This window comes from Hordeum vulgare, chromosome 5H (assembly GCF_904849725.1).
Source record: "Hordeum vulgare subsp. vulgare chromosome 5H, MorexV3_pseudomolecules_assembly, whole genome shotgun sequence".
NCBI lineage: Eukaryota > Viridiplantae > Streptophyta > Magnoliopsida > Poales > Poaceae > Hordeum > Hordeum vulgare.
In genome coordinates, this window is record NC_058522.1 from 578,815,104 (window position 1) to 578,824,322 (window position 9,219).

At 44.1% G+C, this 9,219-nt stretch overlaps 1 pseudogene; it reads right to left on the minus strand.

The window, feature by feature from the left end:
* Positions 1–4,982: 4,982 nt before the first annotated feature.
* Positions 4,983–5,918, minus strand: LOC123397422 (annotated as a pseudogene).
* Positions 5,919–9,219: the final 3,301 nt, after the last annotated feature.

The following is a 9,219-nucleotide window of genomic DNA, read 5'->3' on the forward strand; positions in this document are numbered from 1 at the left end:
CTTGGACCATGAGTCCATGACTAGTAGCTATGTGATGTCTTCTCTCCAATCTTGTGCTTTAACGGTTAGTCCTTGTGAGCTGCCCTACATGATCAAGGCATCTATATAATTCTCTTGCTATTGCTATGTTCGGTTTGTTGGGATCCGATGGATAATGAGATTATGTTCAGATTGTTATGAGTTATATCTTTGATTATCCTTTTATATTATGTTCCTTATTGATTCATGCATGTTCTCCGTTGCTTTTTATTGCTTTGGCCAAGTAGTAAATCGTAACTCCAAGAGGTAGCGTTATGCATGATTGTGGGTTCGGGCCCCTCGATGTCTAGCTTGAGTGACAGAAACATGAGACTAGGGGATGTGCTTGTTGCCACCAGGGAGAAAACAACGGTGCTTGTGACCACGGTTGCAAGGATTGTTTATCTTACGCATAATTCGTTAATGCACTTGTCTGTTGCTTTGAGTTTACACTTTGGGTGGGGCTCACAACTTAATACCGGAGAGATTTTCTGGATAGATAACTCAAGGTGGATGATTCATAAGTAGATGCTGATGAATCAACGGTCTACTTGTATTGGTGTACTGCCCATTACTATTGAACCTCTAACTATCAAGGAGCATAATTAGCATTGCGGTGCGATCTTAATTCTGTCAATTGCCGAACTGTGTTTTGTTTACGCTAGCGTAGTTGTTTATCGTCTTTTGGGAGAGAGACATCACTAGTGAACATCATGTGACTCCGGTCCATATCAATATAATTATTTACACCTCCGTCATTTACCGCTTTCATTTACTTTTCCATTGCAATCATTATTATCTTTCCGCTTGTGTTTTGATCCTTTGCAAACTACAAGGCCGGAGAGATTGACAACCTCTCTGTACTTGTTGGGAGCAAAGTTATTTGTTGTGTGTGCAGGTCCACGTCTTCTCCTAGCGCCAGGGTGGAAGACACCTACTTGTTGATCCTAGGAGTCCTCCTAGTTCGATAAACCTTACAGTCTCTGTGTGAGGGAAATTTGCTGTTGACTACATCTCGACCTTTTACTTGGGGTATCTAACAAGGAACGAGAAGTATATCCATCAACTCGTCATCAACATGTGGTAGCAAAAATCTGACATCTTATGATAGGTAGAGTTTTTATTCCTTAGAAGATTAAGCATGAGTAGAATAGGGTAGCAGATTGGCTGGCTTATTACAGTCGTATAAAGAGTACTACTGTTGTATGGCTTGAGAGAGGACCACGATGCATGGAGGAAATTTTGACTCTCAGTTGTAACCCTATGAATACCCTTCACATGTATTAGCGCAAAAAAAATAAGAAGTGATACACATTTATTAGCACAACAAATTATTTTTACTTGAGGGAAAAAATAGTATAACTACTTGTGCACATACAACAACATGGGCTTGCTAGCTGTACATTCATCGACCATCCAAATAGTTCTAGATTTTCCAGTCAAACAAAAAGAAAATTATTGATAAGCAAAAACAATTATTTCTTTTATTTTTTATTTCTCCACATATTAGCTTTTACTGAAGGCAAACTTTATAATATTTGACCAAATGTATAGAAAACAATATAAACATTTCTATAATACCATATATCTGAATAACACTGACCCCTCATCATTGACCGACCCTTGCCCACATGTCAATGATGAGCGTTAGTGATAACAATCTTTGCATTCGGCTTGATGGTTATCACAGATTGGTCTAAGGTGGCAGGTCAGTGATAGCTTGTCCCAGTGATCAAACAAGACCAAACACGACCAAACGAATACTTGACACATCTGTGTAGTTTATTCAAAAGGGAACCCATGTTTTTTCCCGCCAGTCAATATTGATTTGTTGTCAACCAGTTATAATCAATCATTCCCTTTTTCCTCGATAATCAAAACCCTCAATGCATATCCTCAACACCACTCTCTCTTCGTCATTCCCATCACAACCTTCTCCCTCTTGTTACCATTGTCAGTCACCTGTATTGCTTCCAACTCCCCCTCTTTCCCGGTTCCTAGTCGGAGAGAGTCCGGTGCCATAGTCATCATCGTGCGGCCCGAAGAAGCAGATCGTCCATCGCCCACCATTGACGCGCCTTGGCCTTCATTCCCTTCGTGGACGCACCATTCTATCATTTCGTCTGTGGTAACACACCGACTCTGTCCGATGCAGCAGTTGCATTCCGCCCGGCTGTCGGACGTTGGGTCTCACGTGTACCTATAAGCGGTCGTAGACCCGACATGTGCTTCATAATTATTCGGTCGCAATGGCAACCATGATGGTGATCTCCATTCCTTTGTATTAGTGTTCAAATTTGAAGTTTGATATCTATCTTGAGGGTGAGTCATTATTATTGTGCTATAAATTTGTATGTTTTCTCACTAGACATGTTAGATTGTTATTTGTCGTCATTCAGTCTAGATTTAGAACCTTAAGGCCTGATTATAGATGTTTTATTCGTAGCATCGATGATTATAAAACTGAAAAATATACGTCCTCGTAATTTTCCCACGTGATTTCCTACATAATTTTAACGAACTAGCATATGATATTGCATGGGTGATATATGAGACAAGTAATACCCTACTCTGTATTGTATTTGTTTTATTTTCACATTAATACCACACTTTTTTTACTATGAGTTTGGCTGTCAAGTATAGCAAATGAACATGTTCAATGTTTTGTGGGAATATGATTTGGACAAACATCATTGTTGTTTTGACCTTTTAGTGTAGTGCATAAAACTCTATTTCTGTAAGAGTGTTTTGTGCAGTACAACTAAAATGTCAGCTGCGGTATTACTGTTTTTTAGGTGCACTACCCAGAAAGTTTCTACCAAACCGCACAATGACTGTATCTTGATTTAGGCCTTCTTGGCAATTTTTTAAGCAATTGTAGGTTTACCACTAGCTCTAGTTTATGTACTTTTAGCCAGTTCCTATTTGGGAAGGCTGGTTCAGTGGGTACTCAGAATGTGGCAATCACAAAGAGAACCTTGCGTCATGGCTCGAAGTTGGCAATACACAAGTCCCTTTTATGTGGTGGACATTTAATTTGTGCAGTGAGTAGGCGAGTCAGTTTCATCTATGTACTCTTTCCTGCGTGTGAAATGCTCACCACACAGAGGAGAGTGATGCCAGAAACAAATCCACTTTCCCTGTTCTCATCTGCTATGGTTGCAAAGGCAGGGTGCTAAGGAGGAAACTATAGCAGAGGCCCTTTTGCTCTCCGGAGATGATCTGCCAGGAAAACTTCCCTCTGGGAGGGGGAAACCGAAGCCATCGTCATCACCAACACTTCCTCCTTCGTGGGAGGACCAATCTTCATCAACATCTTCACCAAGACCATCTCATCTCAATCCCTAGTTCATCTCTTGTATTAAATATTTGTCTCAAAACCTGAGATTGGTACATACTGGTTATTAATAGTGTTGATCACATTTTGTAGTTGATGCTTGTTGGTTTACTTGGTGAAAGATATTATGTTCATATGCTTGGTCAATATCATTACACCTCTGATCTTGAATATGTTGAGGAGGTGTGATTAGTTACTATTGTTCCCGAGGACATAGGAGAGGTCTTGTTGTAAGTAATCATGTGAAGTTGGTATTTGTTTGATATTTTAAATATGTGTATGTTGTTGCTTCACTTAGTGGTGTCACGTGAACGTCGACTACACGATACTTCAACATGTTATGGGCCTAAGTGAAGGCATTATGGAGTAACAAGTAGATGATGGGTTGTTTTAAACGCGCAAAATTTGCACCTAGAATTTGTTTTTGTTATTTTATGCGTGCAAAATTTGCACCTAGAATTTGTTATTTTAACTACCACTTTTTCCGAGGTCGTATTTGGGTTCACTCCAATAGATTATTTCACATTAAAAGTGTTGAAACTCTGCACGATCAAATCATCCAAATTATTTAAAGTACAATAGTTAGATTTTGACATAATAAATGGCTTAAATTTGGTGGGACGATCATATCTTTGTAAGTGTGTAATCCTATTTTCTAAACCTCCTTTGATGAAGTTGGTGCATTATACGAACTAGAAGATTCCCCGAGCGTTCGTGCCCGAATTAGTTGAGGAACAATTAGTTGATGTACGTCTTCTCTTAGGTATATAGGATATGGAAAAGCAACTCACAAAGTTGATCGATAGAGTTTATTTAAGTCGGGTAGGTCTTCAACTCCTGATGCTCGCATTTTTTCTGAATTTATTTCACGATTTTCGACGTTATTAGATCTGATCGGAGGCCGCCGAGCAATCCACTAGGCCCTTCATACCGCCATAGATATGAAGCCGGATGACGCGCCGCCGCCGCATAGCCCGTCGCCGCCATCCGAACCAGACCAACCGCCGCACGCTGCTGGCTGTGTCCGGCAAGACCCACGTGCCTGCAGCCGCCGTCGCCCGCATGTAGGGGCCCCGCACCACCCCTCGGATGCGGGAGAGAGGGATGCCTCCGCCACCGCCATCACCCCCCGAGCGTTTGCCCAGCGGCGTCCCCCGACGGCAACGGAGGGAGGAGACGATGGGCGTACAGGAGTTAATTCTTTGTTCATCATCACAATACAATTACCACGACACCTTGTGTACCATGACAATGAGATACATAAAAGCTAGACTAGTATATCATCTCTTGGACCATGTCTTGGATGGATGCATGATCTAATCGATTGCATGCGGGCTGATCCATCCATGCATTATTAACTAGTCAAGACTTCAAAAGCTCAAGAACCGAGAAATCGACTATATAACAAAAGACTAATCAATTAATCTGCTGCGCATGCATGAATTGCTGCCTGTTTCATCACAGTACAATTAACAACATCTTGCTTGTTCAAGACATACATCAAAGCTAGACTATACCATTGAGCTACACTAGCTTCCATTCTAATTATATCCTGCATCATCTCTTGGCTGCAGATTTCGCAGTCTTGGATGGTAGTTTTGTCCCTCACGTACGTGGTGTGCAAGTATCAACTCTGGCAGGAGACGATCGGAGTAGAGCATGCCACAGCCGTGTCGTCGCAGAGGCCGAGCAGCTCATCCAACATGCACAGGAAGGTGTGGTCTTCATCCTCTGCAGCGCCTTCTTGGAGTTGGAGGTCGTCGGACAAGACATGATCATCCGTCACCTCGGACGACATGAACCCGCCTGGATCCACGCTGCCGTCGTCCACTAGTCCGGACGGCAACGTCTCGCCTTCGTCGGACATGAACCAGCGCTGGGTCTCCTGGACCTGGAGACCCCCGTGTTGCTGGATGATGGGTTGTTGGCGGCGTGGGGTCTGGGGATGTGGAGCCTCGGGATGTTGGACGTCGTCCGCCTTCCTTTTCCTGGAACCAGGGGCACTGATTACCTCCTCGTATGTCGTCTCACTCCTGTGACGAGACACGCAGACCTTGCAGAGCACCACGCCGTCTTGCTTCTTGTCGTCGCCGTCGAGGTCGTACTCGGTCATGCACCAGCCGATCCTCAGTTTCTCGTTCCCTCCCGGCAACTTCTGAACGTAGCTGAGGTTTCGTCTATTGCCTACGCGGTTGCCATGCTTGTCTAGCACGGGGATCCCGCCCTTCTCCGAGTGCCAGTAGTAACCCTCGCCGGCGGCAGGGACGGCGCGCTGCCGCTTCCCGTTGCTGCGGCCGTCTTTGGTCTTGTGGTAGTGCGCCGGGGTGAAGAAGTACCACTCGCCGCCTTTCCCGTTGCTCCTGTCCGTGCCCCGCGCGTGTGGATACATCTCGACGAGGTCGCCGGGGGCGGCGGAGCAGACGTCGGCCTCGTGGATCATGTCGTCGGTGAAGATGCCGTCCGCTCCAGAGTCGATCCGTGGGCGGAGGTACTTGGTGATCAGCAAGTCTCCTGCCGGGTTGAAGATGTAGCCGGCGGGAAGATGGAGCTTGCCGTCGGCCATCGCAATTCGCAGATCACCAAGGTACGAGAGATGGATGGATCGTGCGCGTGTGTAACCCTGGCCTGGCTAGCTCCTTGCCTTGCCTGCGTACCTAGCTAGCTTATATGGATGGTACGACATACATGCACCTATGATACATGCATCTTATATATATGGATTCGGCTGGCTTCCATGCTTATTCGGATTCAAAGAAAGATGCGTGATCCAAGTTTCCAACCGTACCAATCCGTTTGTAAAATGGACCGTACCGGCTCTCCATTGGATGCAATGCATGCTTGCGTGCATGCGTGGGTCTACTTTTTTTTCTCTGGAATATATACAAGTATGCGTACTATATTATTATACAAGGGTTTTGGTCTTTTTGTATCATAAAGCAACCAACCAGAACATCCGACAATAGATGCTGGGACGGAAACATCAAAGTCACGCTTAAAAGAAAATGGAAAAGAAAATACAAAAGAAACAAATGCCGACACCGGCGGATTGATAAAAAACACAAAAGACTCGCGATCGCTGCACCCACCAAGGGTATTCCACCAAGCTCCAGGACTCCGAAGCGTCGGTACCCATCAACACCTCCAAGACGGAATACAACGATGACGACACTGCTGCCAAGGATTTCCTCCGGTACGCGACGAGGCGCGAGGAAGGGTAGCCCCGACGCCCTCCAGGAAGGTTCGGGTCGCCGGACCGCAGTCAGCCGGGCTGCACCACCGCCGCCCCTGCCCCGGGAAGGGGGAACGCGCGCGCGGGGAATGGAGGGCCAGCCGCCGCCGGCACCACCCGGGCCAGCGCAGGGGGCGCCCGCCAGCGGCGGCTGGGGAGGAGATGATGGAGGAAAACGCCCGCGGGGGTGGAGCTCGAGTGCCGCCCCGGCCACCTCCTGAGGAGGCGGCACGAGGGCGGATCTGGGAGGAGGGGGAGGGACTGGGTGGGGGAGGGGGAGGGCCGGGTGCTGACTGGCGACCGGGGGCGGCGGGAGGGCTGGCGGCCACAGTAGGGGAGGGCGGAAAGCCTAGGTCGCCCCTGTCGCGGGAGCTCTCTGCGTTGAATTTTGTATTTGAAAAGCCCGTGCCTCCCTCCCCCTCCCGTCATGCCCTCCGTCAAAATCTATTTGAACTCCGCAACGTCATTGAAGTACAAGTAGATATGTAAACATACGACAATCCATTATACCAACTAATACCTATAAGATCTTATAGTAGGAATATTATGGTAGGGGGAGTGGGATCCACGGGAGCTGCGAGCAGCGGAGATACCTTGCGACAAGTAGGAGGGATCCGTTGTCGAGGAGGCTGGTCACCGTCGGCGGCGGGATGGGAGCAGCTCGTCCGTGCTCCTCGCATGGTCGACGAGCCGTTGCGGTTTTATTAATTTTTTCAAAAAACATGATTGATTATTTTTCTAAATCCTTGTACCCGTATATGAAAAGAGACACACCGTTATATAAAATTAAAATTATCGAAAGAGTTGCTCATAAATACAATGGATTGTGCAATGCCAACATTTTCACTGTGAGAGGAATCATGTACTATATTTGGACCTTGCTGGCATAGTTTGGTTTGAAAACTCATTTCATTGACAATTATTTCTATGGAGGAACTTGAACCATGTTTTTTTTTCCTCTCGAAGGACCTCGTCTTTGTGTTGTGTATGTTTGGCTGTCTATACACCCATCCCGCTGCTCATCCATCCATGACAGTTCTGCACGGTACATGCATGACTGAAAGCAAATCGACTGTGCGCGAGAGAGTCAATATTTGGAACAAAATATTACGTGGTTACCAATGTTTAACAGTTTTTTGGCTATGCCATGTAAGCATCAGAAATACTACATTTACATTTTTAACCAAGGTATTGCATAGAAAGCTGTGTAAACCTATGTAATTCCCTAAGCTGAACAAACTAAATTTTAGGATCGAGCTGGTACTGGCTAAACCTATATACTTCTCTAAATTGAACAAACTGAACTTATGGTTATATAGAAACTCAATCTGCACTTGTCATATAGTAAAAGCAAAATAGGAAACACACAGAACCAATGACAAACAACTATAAAATAACAATTAATCAACATAGTACACTACTCGTTAGTACTTGTAATTTCCAGGATATTATCATGTTAGAATCCACAAACATCTTTTAACCACTCCATTACCTCATAATTAGCAAAACAAGAAAATGTATATCCTGGCAAACTCCAAAAGAATTTACATGTGTCTGAAGAACTTCTTAAATGGTCTCTTTTATAGAAACCAAACTCCAGCTTTACTTTCTAAAAAAACCACTCTAGATCTACAGGTTCATTGTCTCCCTACTCACTGCCTATTATCTGTTGGCCGCTAGAATTCTCCTTGACATATCACCTTCCACCGATTGAGCTCCCTGCACAAGCATATTGGTAGAAAAAAGGTTAGTATGCATTTAGATGTCAAAAGTGGAAGCAGAAATGTGAGTCATTTGACGTTTCGAGATTAATTGTTTCTATTTGACATACCAGTTTTACTTTGGATTTTCCTGATACAATTGACAAATTCCAATACACCGGCTGACATGTTATCTTCACATTCATTGTCCTTGAATGTTAGCACTTGGCCCAAAATTAGTTTTCTGAGTTCATATTCATCCTATAAATTCATTTTTTTTCTAGAAGGATGGCATCATCATCAAATGTTTATTATAGAATTACTGATCTATACGGTCGTGATATTTACCTTTAAAAATGGCAAATGTGGTTTTTCGTTTTGCCATGTGGACATGAAGAGGGGAACAAGATAACCAGGCAATTCCCTTGTATATAAGAATGATTTGTTAGTAATTAATATTGTAAACATATTAATGTTACTTGTTACGAAATACTTGGTATATAGTCTTTAACTCCTGAAAAATGTTACCTGTTATAAATTGGAATATCATCTAGTATTTTTTGATGCCATAGGAGAATATTCTCATTCCATCTACACCCTGCACATGCTTTTGACATTGCTTTCGGCAAGTGTTCCGCTATTCATATAATCTTGTGCACATATTTTATGAGTGGGTTACTGTTGGAATTATTCCCTAGAGGCAATAATAAATATAGTTATTATTATAATTCATGTATCAAGATAATCGTTTATTATCCATGCTATAATTGTATTGAATGAAGACTCACTTACATGTGTGGATACATAGACAAAACACTGTCCTTAGCAAGCCTCTAGTTGGCTACCCAGTTGATCAAAGATAGTCAGTGTCTTCTGATTATGAACAAGGTGTTGTTGCTTGATAACTGGATCACGTCATTAGGAGAATCACGTGA